General features: G+C 32.6%; 1 protein-coding gene across 1 annotated transcript in view; it reads left to right on the forward strand.

Annotated features, from left to right (window-relative positions):
* Positions 1 to 15,278, forward strand: part of LOC143225826 (uncharacterized) — a 439,460-nt gene extending 424,182 nt beyond the window's left edge. Inside the window, exon 6 of the mRNA XM_076455895.1 lies at positions 15,086 to 15,278. The gene's annotated coding sequence lies outside the window, so the exon portion shown is untranslated. The remainder of the gene's footprint in view (positions 1 to 15,085) is intronic.
* The last annotated feature ends 4,600 nt before the right edge of the window (positions 15,279 to 19,878 follow it).

The following is a 19,878-nucleotide window of genomic DNA, read 5'->3' on the forward strand; positions in this document are numbered from 1 at the left end:
TTTACAGTATGTTTGTAAAAATTTGTTAGGATTCTTGTGTATTTTAGCTCAGTATAGCATATATATTTGTTAAGAATATGTGTGCTCACTTTACTTTGTTTGTTAGAAAAAATCGAAGAATGTGAGCGTAAGATGAGACAAGTAAATGTTCTCATACTGAAAAGCGTATTTTATATTTGCACCAGGATTTAATATGAATAGAAAATATTTTTATATATCGTGTACACTTGTCTCTAGGAAATATTTTATATACTTTTAAGGAAAGAAAAAATAATGTTATATAGAAGCACCTTTAGATTATTATGTTCATAATCACGTTCATTTTGAAATTCATATATGAGCTATTCTTTCATCGAGTATGATACAAGGACAATAAAAATCCTGATAATTTGAATTTATTTCAAAGAAAATAAAAATGTAACTCAATGTAACAAACATAATTTTGAAATATAAAACCTTAGTGGACACACGTAAACAGATCTGCTCTTATTTTCCATTTTGTAATCAAGTTAAGACAGTTTCAGAGACCTTAACTTCTCTTATGACAACTTCTCTATCCCAGGCACCATTCCCTGTGTCCTTTCCTACAGTGCATTGTCCTTCGAAGACTAAATATAATTCTTCAAATATAGCTTAACCAAGGGACTATATAATGAAATTATAAACTGTTCAGACTTGTATTCAATATTTTTGTTGATACCAGTAACCTAGATCTAGTAAACCACTTTGATTCGATGGATTAACTGCAGTACTGATCAACCTTTACACCAAAATCCCATTTTTCATGACACTGTTAACGTTACACTGATTCAAACTGTACTTATAATCTAAATTATGATAACCCTCATTCATTATAATGTACTTATTGTAATTAGAAGTCACCTGATATTTATTTTTCCAAATTATATTATGGTTTAAATACCTTCGTAAAGCAGCAATGTACTCTTCACTGCAAGCAAACTCCTAAAACACAAAAATTACATCAAAATAGTTAAGTAGTTTATTAATCATACTTTCACGTACGTCATTAAATTGAATCAAAACGAGCAAAGGTCGTAAGACAGATCTTTGAGTTACCCTACTTTTGACACTAATCCAGTTTAATGATCTGCATTTATAACTTACCTCTACTTTCTTTCAGCTATTATTCTATAAAACTAGCTAATTATTGTATAGAATAGATAGAGATAATATTTTACCCGCCTTTTATGTGGATCCTAGTGTTAATTTTTACATTTTCCACAAAACTTTTTCTTACGTTCTTTTTCATATTCTTACTCTATGTTTAATCAGTGTTTTTGACATTCTAAAATCTTCTAAATGTTCTGTGAAACCAGTTAATTTAAATGTCTTAAATCTGCGATTGCTTTCTTTAATTTATTCCTTTGTAACATTTGAAAGCCAACCTGTTTTTATTTTTACTTGTAGTCACCCTCTTTTAGAGAAAAAGAAAATATTTAACTACATTTGATTAGTGTCAACAAGTAACTCAGCTGTCAATTTCATGGTGGATGATCCTTGTTACATCCCTTCAAATTTCCTTTTTTGATATTTTTAACCAAAATATCGTTATTATTGATCTCTGTAAGCAGCGAAACATCGAACTTGGAAAAGAAATGATTACTTACACCCATATATTTTCTAATTTCCACTCTATCAAGAATTTCTGTATCGAAATTAAAAATAAATTTAAACTAGCATTCTTTTTGAAGGTTACTATTCTTGAAGAAAACTATTTTTGTGTGGAGATATTTATAGCAAATGATATGTAAATTGATAAGAATACACATTTTCATGCGCCCGGAAAATCGACTAACCTAAAAAAATTAGACGTTTTCGATGTCCTAATAGTAAGATGGCCTGCTATCTGGAACAGAGAACACGGTGATGGCGGTAAATTCTGCTTAATATCAGTTGGAAGTTTGCCCTTCTTTCACTGTTCTTCTGAATATCCCAGAATGAATGTGTTCAGGTAATTTCTGTTGTAAAGTGTTGTAAGTTTTCTTTCGATCTTGACATATTAACCTGATCTATACACTTATCTCTGGCAGTAATAGTTCAGCGCATAGCACTGGACTTTCCTCGTCCTGTCGTCCGATGACATTAAGATATTCTGGATACAGTAAAGTGGGAATATTATACTGTTCTGGCATGTACATTTTCTTCATATCATTTCTGGAAAGTCTAACATTGCTTCCCATAGGTGTCGAGAAAGATTATACCAGAAGCACACCATTTTATTTAAAACAGGTGTATGTGTGTGTTTTTGACAAACAAATATTTAAAACAAGATCTTCAGACAAAAAGAAACAACTTATACATGTTTGTCCGATCATACGCTACCTTCACTGTTAGTGCTCGGTCAATTCAATAATTAATTCATGCATATAGACAATAACATCAAAATAGTACAGTACACAACAGTTTGGTCAAGAATGCATACCTCGATGTCATTTAAAAGCCTGCTGTGTGTTTGGCTGTTGATTTTTTATGTTATAACAATAGAAATAACATGAAAAGAAACAAATGATAAAATTTTCAGCTTCATAAAAGTGTAAAATTCCTTTTGATCTATTTACGAGAAGTTTATAAATTACTGAAGGCTGTGCCGTTTATCACACAATAAAAAGCGATATGCATTTTATAAAAAGAGCATAATAACTTCATAAACAAGTAACTGTTTGTAACAATTTAAGGTTAAAATAGTTAAGTTGAAACATTCACCTTAATCCCACACTTTTAATACGTATGGCTTACTTGTACTAGTAGGTAAACGGTTTTGTGGTATCTACATGCACGATGTTAAATATTGTATTCCAACGCCAGAAACACTCACAAATAATAGTAACTAAATACACAAGTGGAACAAAAATATATTAAAAGTATTTCAAACATGTGAAATTAAAACGTACAGTTTGTTTTCGTTTCTAATCATGGACCATAATTTTCTGCGTGGGTGTTTATAGTGTATGTATCACTACAATTATCTGGGTTTTGTATGCAATGCTTTAAATTAACTACACTTATTTATGAAGTGGCATACGGTACTTTTCTAAGATACAGGGTTGAAATTGTTAGGATTCGAGAATTGTGTTTTTGTTTTTTTATTGTACGAACAAAACTACTTTTGTGTTGTCCATATTATTAGGTGGTGTTAATTTAATTTCTAACCATGATTTCATTTTAATGGTAAATAACATGGTCTCTTATTGTTTTTTTTTAAAAAGTAGTTTTCAACCTTTAACTTTTTACATTATTTATTATGTTACAACAAGATATGCCTCAAGTTAACTGACAAATATAAATGAATAACAAATAGCTCCTATCTAGAGCTAAACTCTAATATTATTTAGTAAGTGTCAGGAAATTATGAGTATTTCACTCATCAATGTGAGGATAAGATGTTTCTTTGTTTGTGACATGAAGTTACTCCTATTTGTAAGTTACCGAACATATTTTACCTCTTTCTTTTTACCCAGACGTTACATTTCTAAGTTACTTAAATACTCATAGTCATTCTTTGTGCATCCCAGTTCTTGTTAGGTGGGTCTACTGTCAGATTTTAATTTTTTTTTATCGTTACACAAACACAGTGCTCAAAGCTGATAAAAGTTTATTTTAGACACTCACACTTTTTAGCATTTTTTTATTTCTAGCTAACCAAAAAGCTACACCATAGTCTATCTGTATTCTGCCTATCACGGCTCTTGAAACACAGTTTCTAGCGTTGTAATTCCGCAAAGAAATCACTGTGTCACTGGGGTCTGTGTATATACTGTTGAATACTGTTAATTTTCTTTCTCTTTCACTAAGCATTAATATTGAAATTTAAAAAATACAAAAAAACAGAATAAAATACTGCTTAACAACCAGTTGTTTAATTTCATTTTTCCTGAACTTTTAGATATTTAAAATATTCTTAATTTGGTTTGTGGTTCACTGAAAAATTGAACTACGTTACTTTTAGTACAACTATAATTATGTACAAGCAAGTGTTCGAGCTCATGTGTGCAGTAGGTATATAAACTGTTTTTGGTTTTGAGTGACATAACGGGGGTTATGAGCACTCCATATCAATCCTCAGATTTCTTGATCGAATGTCGTGAACAAACATGCATGTTGTTTCAGGCGTGGCGTTTTTAATCCTACCTTTCGTTGTAAAGAATTGGCGGGGTTGTCTGGTTGTCTTCCCTCTAGTTTAACACTACTAAAATAGGGACTGTAAGCGCAGATAATTCTTGGGTAGGTTTGCACGAAATTAAACAAACAACATAGTTTTTGACAAAAAACTGACAAACATTTATTTGTTCATTGTAGTAAAATTATTTGCGAAAATACATGTTCTAGCCATGTATAGTTATGCCTTATCTGATGACTGTGAATAATGACAACAGAGTTGTACGTACTTTCCATTGTTAAAAATTACATAGCGTTAAAATTATACCATCTGGTATAAGAGAACAACGTTATAAGCGTCCAATTGTTCAGAAGTCCTGAGGAGATTGTTGACCTGGAAAATTGATCGGCGTGTCTTGGTAAGGTACAATGTAATTACCCACTTATAAATAATATTTCAACTAATATTTCATGAGTGTAGCCTGTGTAAAACGACTTATGTTGTTTTTCAGACAGAGATCCTTCGTTGTTATGTAAAACACACACACAAATAAACCAATGATCAGTACTTTCTCAAAATGTATTATATATTCAGTAGAGTAGTTTAAAATTCTATTATTTGCAATTTTACTTTCAGTGAAAATTACACTTTGAAGTACCACTTAGCTCCAAGACATTTCAGAGCTTATCAACTGTATTGAAGTAGATAACCTTAAAATAACAACACGTTACAAAATAAAGCAAATACCTACATCAAACACTCTTGTATACATCATTCACAACTGAACACACAACTACAGAAAGTAACAAACAAGAATAGTATCACATGGCTTCCTAATCATTAAACCAATTTACCACTTTACCAGAAGTACACACAACAATCAAACCCATGAAATATAAAGCACTATGGCAAAGCAGCATACAAAGTATATTATTCAAAAAGAGACTCGGAAAGAGTCACAGTTCGTTTAACTTATCACTACAATCAGGCTGTGTACTTGTTAACCAAGGTGTTTTACAAATAGAAAACTTCTAGTATATCAGAAAAATACTCCAAAATTACTAGATACTTAAAGCGGCTTCTAAAAATCTAGACAATTAATCGATCACTTAATACATGATGCAATAATAGATAAGTGCAACAAAAAATAACATATAGGTGCTTGCTTTCTCAAAGTGTGAAAAGCCAAATGTTCAAAATGGACTTCCGCCAGAAATTACTCTGGTTAATATGAAGATAAGAAAAAACATTTGGGGGCTTTCTCTAAGAGTATTTTACTTCTGAAGTAGGCTCTCCACAAGAAGGGGTAGATAGTCCTATACATTTTTTTATCATGTATATCAACAATATGATCCTTAAAGGTCCAAATCTAACATACGATTCGCACATTATGTCGTTACTCGGAGAAGTTTTAAAAATCCAACAATAACAGCATAAAACCTTCAGCCAATATCAAATGAAATAAAATGATTCTGTATTAAATGGAGAACGAAAGTAATCGTTTCAAAAGCCAAAGGAATACTTTTTACCAATTAAAATAAACAGGAACAGATCGGAACTGAATTTCTGGGATTTTATATGATTCAAAATGAACCTGTTCTGAACATATCAAGAGCATTAGAACAAAATATTGATCAATCCTTTTTCAAACAAGTTAAGTAAGAGTTCATTCCCTCTTATTTACCTTCACTTTTAAGGCTTTTTAACTATTGGTATTAAACCTATTATTTTTAATTTGTATTGTTATGGTCAGACAGTTAGTGTGCATAACATTTACTTAAACAGTTAGATTATATTTCTAATGAAAGGACATTTTGTTGAAGTTAAATTAGGAAAGTCGTAAAGAGGAGTTATTACAAAAAATATTTCACGAATACATGAATACTTTGATTCTGTAACTCCCTGTCAGTCAGGAATTTCAATTACTTAAATTTCGCGGTGGCAGATAATCATGATAAAAGCCTTGTTAATTCAGTCGGATGATATATTTTTTTAAAAGAATTTATTAGCAAGTGTTGTTATTGATTTTGATATTCATGTTTTTGTTTTCTCTCAAAATATTCCGGTGGCATATATTGTTGGTCGTCAAAAGCTCTTCTAACTCTTTCGTTCTGTGCAATATTCAACGCGTATAAATAAGAAATTTAAGTGAAGAAAGAAAACAAACGTCAAGACTGACGTAAAATCTTTTTCTATTTCACCATTCGCAGTTCTTCCTGTAGTAGACAAGTTTTAATAAATGCATAATTGATAGGTCTTGGTTGGTAGGATAAACCAAGTTAAAAATGGTGAAATGCAAAAATGAAATTTCCAGATCTGGTAATTGGAGTGAGACAAGGATGTTCCTTTTCCTATACACTCTTTGTGTTAGTCATTGAATGTTTCCTAAGTAGTTTTAACTCAGATCCAAAAATAGTCGGAGTACATATTCCATGGAACTACGCCACTCAACAAAAATGTTTTGCATGTGTTGATGACGTAACTCTGACACTAACTACAGAAAACCCTGTAAGTCAGAGCATAAGCACATTAAATACATTCTGTAGTGTAAGTGGCGCCAAAATAAATAACGATAGATCAAAAGGTTTCTGTCTAGGAAGATGGAGAATTAAAAACGATTCCCCAGCAAATATCAGTTGGACCAAAAGTACCATAAAAATATTAGGCATCTGGTTAGGTCCCTACAACTTAATAAGCTATAACTGGCAGTTAAAAAGAAAAGAAATAGCATAAAAAACAGAAGAGTAGAAACAAAACGACTTATCCGTAATAGAAAGAACCCAGACCATGAAACAACTAATATATCTAGGTAGAACACTACCCTTTAGTGAAACAGTTTGCAAAAAATAAAGAAAATAATATATAGTTTTATATGAAACTATAAGGCCAAAAGGGCCTAGCCAGAGAAATAGTAAGCCTACCGATCAATGAAGGAGGTCTATATTTGCCCAACTTCAAAAATTATTTAATAGCAGTTACAATCAATAATATGCAAAATCATGTGCATTATTTTACAACTACACAGTTGAGTTCAACACCAAATATTCTGCATGTAAAATCATGCGAGGAGCACTACGCGTAGAAAAACCTGTCTAACTAAACAAAATAACAGACATGACAAAAAAGTGATGAAAGAAAACCCAGGAATTAAATTATATAACATGATAATAGAAAAGACGAAACCATAAATGAAAAAACAAAAGCAAAGCAGTAATAGAAGACTCATAAATAAATTGGAAGACTTCAAGGACCACAACAGGCAATTGGAAAATAGAAGCAAAAAGAAGAGATTTGAACTATATAATAGCGTACAACATAGTAAGTACAAGATACATTAAAATTAACAACAACAAATAAATGCCCATGCTGCCAGAGCATAGAAACAGCAAAAAGTGCCTTCAATGATTGTGCGTACGTACGTGTATACTGGGAAAAAATTTCTGGAATACATACTGGTCCAACTTGATACTCCTCTCCCAGTAACAAATAATCAAAAAAATTCATTTTTTCTGTTGTGAGTGAATTTAAATATCAGATCTTATCCGCATGATGCAAAACAATGCATGAAGACACAAAGGAAAGTGTTCCAGCGGCCATGAGACGAATAAGGTGAAACAACAGAATAAGACTAAAAATCGACTAACGTCGATTAACGGAAGAGGAGTTTAGCAAGAGATGAGTCGCGGATATTTAAGAAAAATAGTGGATTCATCGATCTAAGGTTATAAATTCAATAAGTCGAAGCAAACGCCACTTCCTGACTTCAAGTGGACGATGGAAGAGATATCCACGGTGGACCAGCTAACGCTGGAGGTGCGAGCCTGGTCAGTGAGAGTGTTTTTGTACTTAACCTGTGAAGATGCTAGGACAAATGGCACGTAGACCGTAAAAATAGTGACTTTGACTGCACAGGATAAGTTGTGTCTTGTGTTTCCCAAATGTTCTTTATATCCTAAAGATATAAAACAGGAAAACCAGAGACAACTAAAACAAGTAAAGTAAGTAAAACATTTTTACTTTGGAAACCTACCCCAGAAATGCGAGAAAAATCTTTCATCTTTCGAGGCCAGGGGCAGGGTAATTTATTCTTGGTGGCGGACTGCGCAGGTACGATCCCTGTATGGTCAGCTACTGAGTCGATAGTTCGCCATGCTACCTGGTATTGCTTTAAGGGGAGTCTGAAAATTCCAGTTCCGTGCAGGGAGTCGACTCTTAGATAAAGGAAAGAACCCCAGTACTTGCATGTCTCTATTCCTGTCCCTTATTTTGGCTTATAGAGCTGGAGTACCAAAAAGCGTATGTGATGTTGATGGGGTCAAGTTAGAACTCAGAGAATGGCAATCTGGCAAGCTCGATAGTTTGGAAGAATGACCTAAAGTAACTCAGTACAGGTAAGAGTTTAAATTCTGAAGTCAAATCGGGAGTAGCCTGCGAACATGCATCGGCGGAAAAGCTAACAGTAAAAGTTAAAAATTGTATGTCATTGGCTCAAAGTGTAACAGACAATATATTGTATAGAATAAGTGACAGCATAAGATGTGTGTGTTCTATCTTATAGTAAAGCCTCATCGGGCTGTATGCTGAGTCCACTGAGGAGAATCGAACCCCTGATTATAGCGTTGTAAATCCGTAGACTTACAGCCGTATCAGCGGAGGATCAGCATAAGATACTGGAAGATAAGGAAAAATCTTTATTTCCCTGTATCAATGGTGCTTAAAACAAACATTTATTGTTTCAAGTCAATGAAAGATATGTAAATTTCAAACAAAGCATGTTCTCCACAGAAACACCCTATATGGTGTTCTACTAGCAATCTGCGAGTAGTGAACTCGAAAACCATTTCTCCCGACATGGTCAAAGTTTCATTCGCGGGAGCGTTAAAACGGTTCGGTGAATTTCACTATTAGGTTGAATGAGCGTTGCCCCAGAGTTGACGGTGGGTGGTGTTAACTATCTGCCTTGACTCTAGTCTATCACTGCTAACTTAGGGACGGCTAACATAGTTAGTCCTGGTGTAGGTTTGTGCAAAATTAAGAAAACAAACAAATGAAACAGCGAAATGTCGAAATAACTAATTTATTAAGCCTGTCGTGAGATAAAAATAACAGAAATTGATTGTTTTATAAAATAGGAAATAAATAAATTTACTCATCTTGTGATCAAACCCTGATCTTCCACCTACAACAACTTGACAGTAAGAACGAGGACATTTTTGTTGTTATTTCTGTTTAATCAAACATAAATTACACTAACTTTCTAACAAGAATAAAAACGTTATGATAAACTACTATTTTCATACAAATTATGCTAGGAAGTAAGTAGATTTTTTTTTTACTTGACTGTCAAAAATTTGTCCCAAATGAACAGTTTTGTGAGATAAAGACTGTACTAATCACTTTTAACTTAAACAATTATCATGGTATGTGAAGCCTCATAGAAGAGTATGAGGTAGATGTGGTGAAATTACATTATAATTATACTGATAATAATTTATACAAATAATATTTTACAACTTAATTAATCCCCACCCATAGTACAGCGGTAAGTCTCGGGACTTATAACCCTACAATCAGGAGTTCGATTCTCTGTGGTGGACTCACCAGATAGTCGGATGTGGATTTGCTATAAGAAAACACCCACAGAAATTGATTGTTTACTTTCTTTACATTACGCGACAATTTGTTTGTTGTAGTTCTCTTATCTCTTTCCCTGCAGGCAAAGTATTAATATACCCTGATTTTATTATTTTCAACGTCAAAATTACATAAAGCATGGTACAAACTTACTAAATTCCTCAAAGTGTTTTCTCTTAAAAATTGATTTCATATTTATTTTGTTTTCTAGTTTGTGATGTGTCCATAATTTTATTATAAAACAGTTTCAAAGGGAAATTCAAATACTTCCTTCCGTCTGAAATTGAAATTCTTGCTGTTTTTCAAAAAGTTATGATTTATATATCCAATAAGTTTCGATTTCATTAATCTCTTTTCTAAATCTAATAAATGCCTTGTTAAATTCCTTTGTTCCACAGTCAGGGGTACTCCTACAAGTATCTTTGTCTTTAAACTGTGACGTAATTAATTAATATCCAAGCCACACAATATATTATTTTAATTTTACGGATTGTATTGGTAAATATAATTAATATAGGAAACTTTTATTGAGTAGAACTTAATACTGATTAAAACTTTAGCAATAATCCCACAGTGTGTTAAGTATTTTTTGGACCAAGGGAAGAAGAGTCATGAATTCACAGACAGAAAGATAACTAACTTAAATAATATGAGATAACTTAAAATGTGTTTAGTTTTAAATAATTTAGAGTGCAAAATTTTGTATTAGGTAATCTAAAAACAATCATGTATGTAACACTGACAAAAAATATACAATGCGTGACTTAAAAACCCAAATTCAGAAGTGCGCGTATTTCGGGTTAACAAATCAACTAGCGATTCTGCTTCCACCATGATGAACAGTTACAGTTTTACAAATGTTTATACTCGCTACCTGTGACAGTCGTGTCCATTGGCTTGAAAGGGATACATGTTTTAATCACTTCATGAGGCACGTGCACACCGGAGACGTCATTGCGACCAGTTTCCTTTCTTCACCCATTTTCCCATTGGCTAATAATTTTGTCTGACCTCTGCATATACCAACGTTATCGTTCACCACAACCTCTGTGACCTTTAGCGTCTTGGTGGATGTAATCTTTGCCATTACTGGGTAAGCCTAAAGTATAAAGCTGACCAGTAATAATAATTTATATTCACTTTGTTTGTAGCTTTGATTTGAAAAAAAAAAAAAAAAAGCCGGATAGATTACTATCATTTAAAGGTCTTGAAGTATGTAAAGGTAATTATGTTTTGGACCATTATCCACTACAATCAGATGCATCTGTCATGAGACGTCTTCCAAATGACACTCGTTCTGTAGCAGTTTCAAGGCAAACCTTTGAATATGGTAATTCTTTCTTCCTGAGGAGATCAATTTTAATGTTTAAGAACTTACATTCTTGATAAAATTTAATAGGACTTGGTATATCGTTCTAAGTAATTATTTATTAGAGAGCAGTATCTACTTATTCCTTTTTAATGTATTTCACATAACAGTGGTAATATACAATGTCAAAAGTAAATTTATAAAAGATGTTTATGAAGCTGTTAATACTTTGTATAGTTCCCGATATTATGTATTAAACAACTCTTTAAATCCTATAATAATCACTTTTATTTCTACAATTGTTAAATAATGTTTTACACTTTGGATTTTAATACTTGTATTAATTTTTATTGATATTTATCGACTGTATAATGTATTAGATAATTAAAGTTTATTTTTCCTATCTTTATACTCTTGGTTTTTAGATTGTGTGTAGTTAGTTATCTGATAAGATACACCGGGTATCACAATGTATTATCAAGTCTGGATATTAAAACCTTAATTAAAATAAAGTACAGAATAACGTTTGCTTAAAATAAAATATTCCCATAATATAATTTCTATTGAGGCAGAAAACATTAAATGAAATAATAATTGTTACATTCCTCTGCCAGTAGTAAAATGATAACAGTAAAATGTAGCATAATCGATATGCTTTAGTCTAAACTTTTGTGCGATTTCATACAAAGTGATCTTTGTCTATGTTTCGAAACAGAGATTAATGTGTATCGATTTTTTATCAAACATAAGTCCATCTTTTATTACAAAATGTTCAATATTTTGGAAAGTTACTTATTGGTGTTATTTTTTGTTTTAATTATTTGATATTAATGCTTTCTCTGTCTTCACGAAACTCCTTATTTTAAGGTATTACTTAGTTCAAACCATTTCAGAGTTTACGTATTAAAGCAAATCACGATTCATCAAAGTATTAAGTAACAATAATACATTAAATAAATCTCTGTTGACGCTCTCTACTAATTTGATACAAACATGTTCTAGTTTTAAAATTAAATTTCGACTATCACAATTCTGATAATGTGAACATAATTCTATGAAAATAAAAATCTAACAAACATAATCATTTTGAAAGAAGTAATTTTTGTGTAAACACTAGTTCATTGTGACTGTCGTAATAGTTGTATAGCAATAGTAGCCTAACAGGCGAGACAAGAGCTATAGTGGTCATCTAGGCTGTCCCAACTTCTTAACTAAAGCAATAAAAACAAACACTATCATTTGCATAGTTATCAAGCTCTCACTTAAATTGACTGTCTTCGCATACGTTAAGTGAATGGTATTGACACGTTAACCCTAGAATAAAAATGTTATTAAAAATAATTTCATCAGACATGGGATAATGAAAGCGCGCTTGACATACGAATAACAAATTGATTAAAGTTCTTACAATTGTGAGGTAATTTCAACGAGTAATATCGAGTTAAATTTGTCTTTTATTAAACCATATTAATTTTTACTAAAGTATATTTAATTTTTACCTAAGTATATTTAATTTTTACTAAAGACTATCTTACTTATTACGGTAAAATTCAAACACACAATCATTGACCTTAATAGGTTGTTTGGTTGTTTAGTGTTTTATAACGCAATGCAACTAGGCTATCTGCACCAAACAACCAATAAAAAATAAAATATAATTATTAAAATTCGTAAAAAGGAATCATGTTAAAAAAAACAAAGTACATTTTTTAATTAAAACTTATAGCGTTAAAAAAGACCCAAGGCCCTTAAATTTAAAAAAAAATCTAAGGCGTACAGTGAAACTATCACCAAAAATCCTGTCCAGCATCAAGGATAAACCAGTGAACAAATCATGTCTAAAATGGTGTCGTCGTTCAGAGTCGTAACGATGACATAAGAGTAAAATGTGGACTATTGTGACTTGAGTGTCACACAGACTACACACGATGAATTAAAAACTATGACCAATGCATAGTCTAGATAGGACAACTTTCTCCTTTCGATTCTTATGGAAACAAGACGGCCGAAGTCCAAAAAAGGGTTTAATTTGGAAATGCTTGTTATCCCGTTGTTCACTACAAGTCGACAGTCAATTAGCGTGAAGCTGAGCCTTGAATACGGAATAATCGTCCATGTACAGAACAGGCATAGCAGTGTTAACATCAGAACAGTTAGATTTAGCTGCAGTGTCAGCGAGCTCGTACCCGCGAATACCAAAGTGGACTGGTATCCAGAAAAACTTGATACAAGTTAAAGAGAAATAGGCCAGACGGTTTTGAATATCTGCTAGAATAGGGTGAAGCGATTCTAGGGCCAGTAGGGAGGTAAGGTAGTCGGTATAAATAGTACAGTTAGATTACTGTTTATCTTCCATGCGATCTAGGGCAAGAGAAATGTCGTAAAATATGGCAGTTACACAGAAACTGCAGAGAGGATTCTGTGTGGAATCACCCAACCACAACAAACCATGGCAGAGCTCACTGAGTCACCTAATTTCGAACCATTTGTATAAATAGAAATGAAAAGATGGTTCGAGAGATGTTCGGAAATAGAAGACGATACTTCCAATCGGAAGTAGAACTGAAGCCCCAGTTGATAATTGGAGTCCAAGATCTTCAAAGCTGAGGTTCTCGCAGAACCATATACCACAGGCCCATAGTCCAGTTTTATCGAATGAGATCAGGGCAGATCTTTGGCATACAATAGTGATTTGCTCACTAATAGGTGGAAGAGAGAACATAAAGGATATTCATTGCCGTTGAGCACTTGACTCGTAGCTGCTTGAAGTGTGGTATGAAGGTTAGTTTACAGTCAAAGATAAGCCTTAAGAACTTTGCCTCAGGGGCTATGGGAAGCACAGTTCTACTGACCCGAAGTTCAGGATCCCGGTGAATACTCAATTGGTGACAAAGGTACATGCAAAGGTTAAAAGGGGTGGCTGTGGACCACTCCAGTAAATTATTAAGGGCAGTCTCTCGCTGCTGCTCGACAAGATTGATGTTCTATGACTGACACGAGATGTGTCTATCATACATCTTGTCATTTCTATTGAAAAAAAAACTTCTGAAAGTGACTGTATCGATAGGTTTCAGAAATGTTTCCTGTAAGGAAAATACATAGGATGATAGTAAGCAATCAGTGCCTCGATATCTTCTAAATTAGAACGGAAATCTCAACAGTATACCATTGTAAAATGCCAGTGGTAATTTTTATTTAAGTGCAGGAAAACCAGGCGACGAGTCTTTCTGTTCTCGACCACGTGTCTCTCTTAAGGTCTATCGACCTCCATGGATTATGTCCTAGGACGAGTGGGCAGGCCTCTATCGTTAGAAGAAGTTTACAGAGACTGAGGGCATGAACAAGTAATCGTTCTGCTTCTGGGGGCGAGAGAAGAAGATGGACCCAAGGAAACGCCAATATCTGGAGTCAAAGAAAGTGGATCCAGGGAGCTACTAGAGGATGTGATGGGGACAGAGAAAGGAGTAGACATTGAGTCGTCTTCTCTCTTAATCATGGAGGATAAAAGACTCTTGAAGTGATTGAAAAATTACTTTGTTGGAGACATGGAGAGATTTATCTCCACTCCCACTGCTCTGCACAAAAGACATTGACAAGTATTAAAGCCTTTTATTTAAAAGTAACAGATAGACATCTAAAACAAAGCTACTAAACGATATCATACTGCAGTTATTTTTAGTTATTTAGTTTTATTTTAGGTGTTAAATGAATGCCATACGTTTATAAGTGATTTAAATGTTTTATAGTTTGATCTATATTTAACATATATCATGCAATTCTTAAAACACGGACTTGAATATACTCAAGCAATGCAATTACTGAGACTTTCTCAATGGAAGAAACTTCAGAGAATAATTTAAATAAACGAACTGCATCTCATTTTAATTTACCTTTGCTCAAATTTATAATCCATGCTTATCATCTGTCTATGTTCCAAATTAAAGTGATATGAAGAATTATTATAACTTCCTTCTGTTTGTCAAAAATACTGATGTTTAAAATTGTTGTAAAATGTTTTCTTATAGCAAAGCCATATCGGGCTGTCTGCTGAGTCCATCGCTTCTCTTTATTCTCATAACTGGTCTCTGTTAGTAGAAGAAGATTCCAGCCACTGAAGGCGTGAACAAATAAGCGTTCTGCATCTAGGTACGAGAGAAGAAGATGGACCCGAGGAAACAACACTATCTGGAGCAAAAGAAAGTGGATCCAGGGAGCCGTTGGAAGAGGCGATGGGGAGAGAGAAGGGTATAGACGTAGACTCGTCTACTCTCTTATTCAAAGAGAGCAAAAGATTCTTCAGGTGATTTGAAAATGAGTGTGTTGGAGGCGCAAAGAGATTTGTCTCCACTCCTACTGTAGCAGATGAATGGTGCAGCAATATATGTCCAAGTTGGAGTGGGGGACATTAATTTCCGAGGCTGTGGATAAGGGATATTATTTACATTGTACCTGTTGCTCTTCCACCACGTTAGGGCAAGAACAAAAGCCAATATCATTTTCCTTTTTTAGCCCACGTGAGTGTGGTGAGTGGGGTTGACTAATTTCATTCTATTCTATCACTTTAATCACGAACAGTAAGCTAATATCGCTGTCGAATAAATTCATATGAAATTAAACGAATAATATAACTTATTTTTACAACAAGCTCGCGAATCTTTGAAGAAACTGGAAAGAGAAAAACTAATACGAAAATATATACAAAATGTTTGACACAGATAAATGTTAAAATAAAAAATATTATGGTATATAACGCCACATGTCAGAAAAGTTTGAGTCTCTAAACTGGTAGATTTTTTAAATTTACGTCATAATGCATTTTATAATAATTTTTAAAATCACTACATGTTAATGCTATTGTTGATTTCTATAATATGCAAGTACACAACAGTTTGTTTATTTATTGTTTACATATTTCTTTTAATACTAACGAACTATTGATGTCGCCTAATTTTATTATACTGTGAAAAAGTTGGACTTAGCTTTATTCATTTTCTTGATTGTGATACGTATAAAATTTAGTTGTAGGACAATTACAAAAATACATTTTTACATGCCCTCTCGTCTGGAAGTTACATTTTTTATTGTCTAAAAATAGTCTTTTTCCGAGTTAGTATATATCACGTGTTGCATAATTTTGGACCAATGGGATACGAATCATGAATTTATAGCTAGGCATGATAACTAAACCAAATAATTTAGAATATATGTAGCTTTAAGTTGTCCATAAATGATTGAAAATCTCTAAAATCATATATTATAAGATCTGACTAAACTCATTCAAAGCTAACTCTATATAAAATGTCACGTTGTTAGTACGCCAGATTGACGTATAATTAACTAATGTATAATTTACTTTTTATTATTTCTTTTTTATCCATTTCAATAAGCCCGTTATGGCCAGGTGGATATGGCCCTGGACTCGTAATCAGAGAGTCGCGAGCTCGAATACCCGTTCCACCAAACATGTTCACCGTTTCAACCAGGAGAGATGTTATAATGTAACAGCCAGTGTCAGTATCCGTTGGTAAAGGAGTAGCCCAAGAGTTAGCGGTGGATGGTGTGATGATTAACTGCTATATTAGGGATGGCTGGCGTAGGCAGCCTTCGTGTAGCTATGTGTGATATTTAAAACAAACATTATAGTAAGAGTAATAATGCAATTCTATATTCAAAAGTTTAAATAAAAGTTAAGTGTTTTATGTGGTAGTTTGTAGATTTCAAAACAAACAAAAGCAAGAAAATTTAGATATATTGTGATAAATTATTAACATATAAAGAAAAAATAAACATTTCTGGAACTAAAAAGGAACTAATTGTTTTAAGTCATACAGCCTTCATCGCGAGTAAGAAAATCATTTAGCCAAAATTTTTACCCTTAAAACTATTTCTAAAGTTTTAGAACTTTCTTCAAAATTATATATCTTGTAATAGCTTAAGTTATACTAATCAAAATTGTTAAACATATTATATATGGCTGCAGTTAGATATGAGGTTATTAATTCGTATAGGTATAAAGGTGTTCCTTTATATTTTGGTTTTAGATGTATAAGTAGGCCTTTTTAAATTTTGTGTTTGTTTATATTTGTTTTCCTACTTAGTATCTGGGTGATTTCTACTGTTTTTTTGTGTTTGTTTGATTTTCTGTGTTCAAAAAGCGTGTGAAGGTGTTTTTTTTTTGTTCTTTGAATCTAGCTTTCATTCTTCTGCTTGTTTCTAAAATATAGAAGTCGTGGTAGTTGTTGCATCGTATTTTATATGTAAAAACTACACTTACAAACACAGAACTAACATTAGTTATAAAATACTTGTGTAGAAAAACATGACTACTTTTTCATACTAAAGTTGAATGCCCTCCAGTAGTACAGCAATAATCCTAAAAGTATATAACGCAATAAATCGGGTTTAATAACCATGGTCGTTAAAAAAAAAGACACATTGGTCTATTTGTTGTGTCCACTGTGGGGAATCTAGCTCCGAATTTCAGCGTTGTAAGACGGTAACTTTCCGCGGTACCACGAGTAATGACAGGAATGTACAGAGAATAATAATTATTTGGCAGTTTCTATTCATAAAACAAAACAAAATATGAGTCACATACACATTAATATAAATATATATATACATACTCTTGAATGTTTTTATTTTGTGGCTCTTTTTTTTCGGACAAAACTCACATTATTCAATGTGTGTTCAGTATAATAGGCTTAACATTCATTTGATTAATTAGCAAATTAAGTTTTACATTTGAACTATAATCATTTGTTGTTATTATTAACTATTAAGTTGTTAAGAACACATTTGTTTTATTTCTGTAAAATATATACGTATCGAAATACGTGCACGCCGAAGACGGCATGATGTCAACTTTCCTTTCTTCATTTCTCCATTGGCTAATCATTTAGTTTGATCTCTGTAGACAGCACCTCGAGCGTTAACTTCAACCTCTCTGACCTTTAGAGTTTCACCGGATGTGGTCTTCGTTACCACTTGGTAATCCTGAAGTGTAAAACTGACCACTAGTTATCATTTCTATCCATTTTGTTTGTAGCTTTGATTTGAAACAGTTGAAAACGGTTAGACGAGCAAAGTATTAAGCTTGCGACACCAAATTTCATTGAAAGTGTTTAAAGTAGTTTAAGGTAAGATAAACGTTTCATTGTTTAATGGGCTACTAACTAAATGCGTTACATATTAATCATTTAAACGTGTTTTTATTCAGTATAAGTAATGACTGAAAAACTACTAAGAATAGGTATACTAATTTTTCAACAAGAATGTTAAGAAAATTACATTTTTCCGAAATAATAACAGAGTTAATTTACTTTTATAACCGTTTTTCAAACGAACTGATAAACATTAAAGGGAAATTATCCTAATCTACATTGATAATGTGAACGTTTCTTTATTATTTTAGCGGGAATTTAACAATATAGATTATGGAAAACCACTCGTCAATTGAAAAAGGACCAACACGTCGAAAGACACGGTATATCTGTTTCTCCTGTACCTATAAAACTGACAGAAAAAACAATTTCAAACGCCACTATCTATCCATGCATCACAACACTATGAAATTTCTAGAATGTTGTGGAATACAATTTGTAAGCAAAGCTGCTTTGCGTTTCCACACGAAAACCCTACATAAAGAAGGTTACGTATGCAACCTTTGCAAACGAAGCTTTTGTCGAAGAGCTCTACTCAAACGTCATATGAGTGTTCACAACGGATTAAAAGAATTTTCATGTGAACTTTGTACTTATGCTACTAGTCAAAAGAGTAACTTGGAGAGACACAAATTTCGTATCCATGGAATTCCAGAAATAAATCATCGGAAGCGAAATTCGGTTTCCAAACAAACGGAAACAGCTTCATCAGCTTCTTTAGGCTTGTCGCTTAGAGAAAAAGAAAGCGAATGTGGGAAATTTTGTAGTTTGTCCAATTATCAACCTACTGTATATAGACCCGAATTACCAGACTCTACTTCTGGAGAACCAACATTTACAACGACAGAAATTGGTAACAGAGTTGAAACTGAAAGAACAGATATTTTTTTCCCCAGCAAAGAAAATCACTCGATTGTGCTGCTTTCCTTACAAATGTTTTTAATGCAAAAACGTTTTTAAAAAGCAGTCCGAATATATAATCCATTGTAACCAGATGCATCCACCTAGAGACGTCCTCAAAATTACACTTATTCAGCAAGTTCAAGATAAACCTTTGAACTTGGTTATTCACCCTCCACGAGATCAATTTTAATTTTAAAAATCTCACATTCTTAATAAAGTTTAGTGAGATTTGGTCTAAGCAATTATTTATTAGAGGGCGATAGCTACTTTTCATTTTGAATTTATTCATTCCACTGTAATTATGGCACTTAAAGTTTATGTATTTCACGTAACAGTTGTAATATAGAGTGACAAAAGTTGATTTATGAAAGATGTTTAACAAATTGTTAGTACTGTGCATATATTTATTACCTTTACAATGCACTGGATAATTAAATTTATTTTGTTTTATTATCTTCGTTTTTTAGTGTGTGTGTATATGTATGTATTTACTTAACTGATAAAATACGCTGAATACCAGGACATTTTACTGTCGCTGTAAATGACTGCCCGTAAGTAATTATTTTTATAAAAAGAGATCATTTCGTAGCACTGTGAACTAATAAGCTATCAAATTACAGTTGATTACATATAAATTTTAATAATATTACAACTAAATAAATTACTGATAAAATGGAATAAAGCAGTAATGAGTAATTTCCTTGGAGAAGAAAGAGGCTATCAAAATATAGCAAATACGTGGACTGTTGTTT

This window comes from Tachypleus tridentatus, chromosome 9, assembly GCF_004210375.1.
Source record: "Tachypleus tridentatus isolate NWPU-2018 chromosome 9, ASM421037v1, whole genome shotgun sequence".
Lineage (NCBI taxonomy): Eukaryota > Metazoa > Arthropoda > Merostomata > Xiphosura > Limulidae > Tachypleus > Tachypleus tridentatus.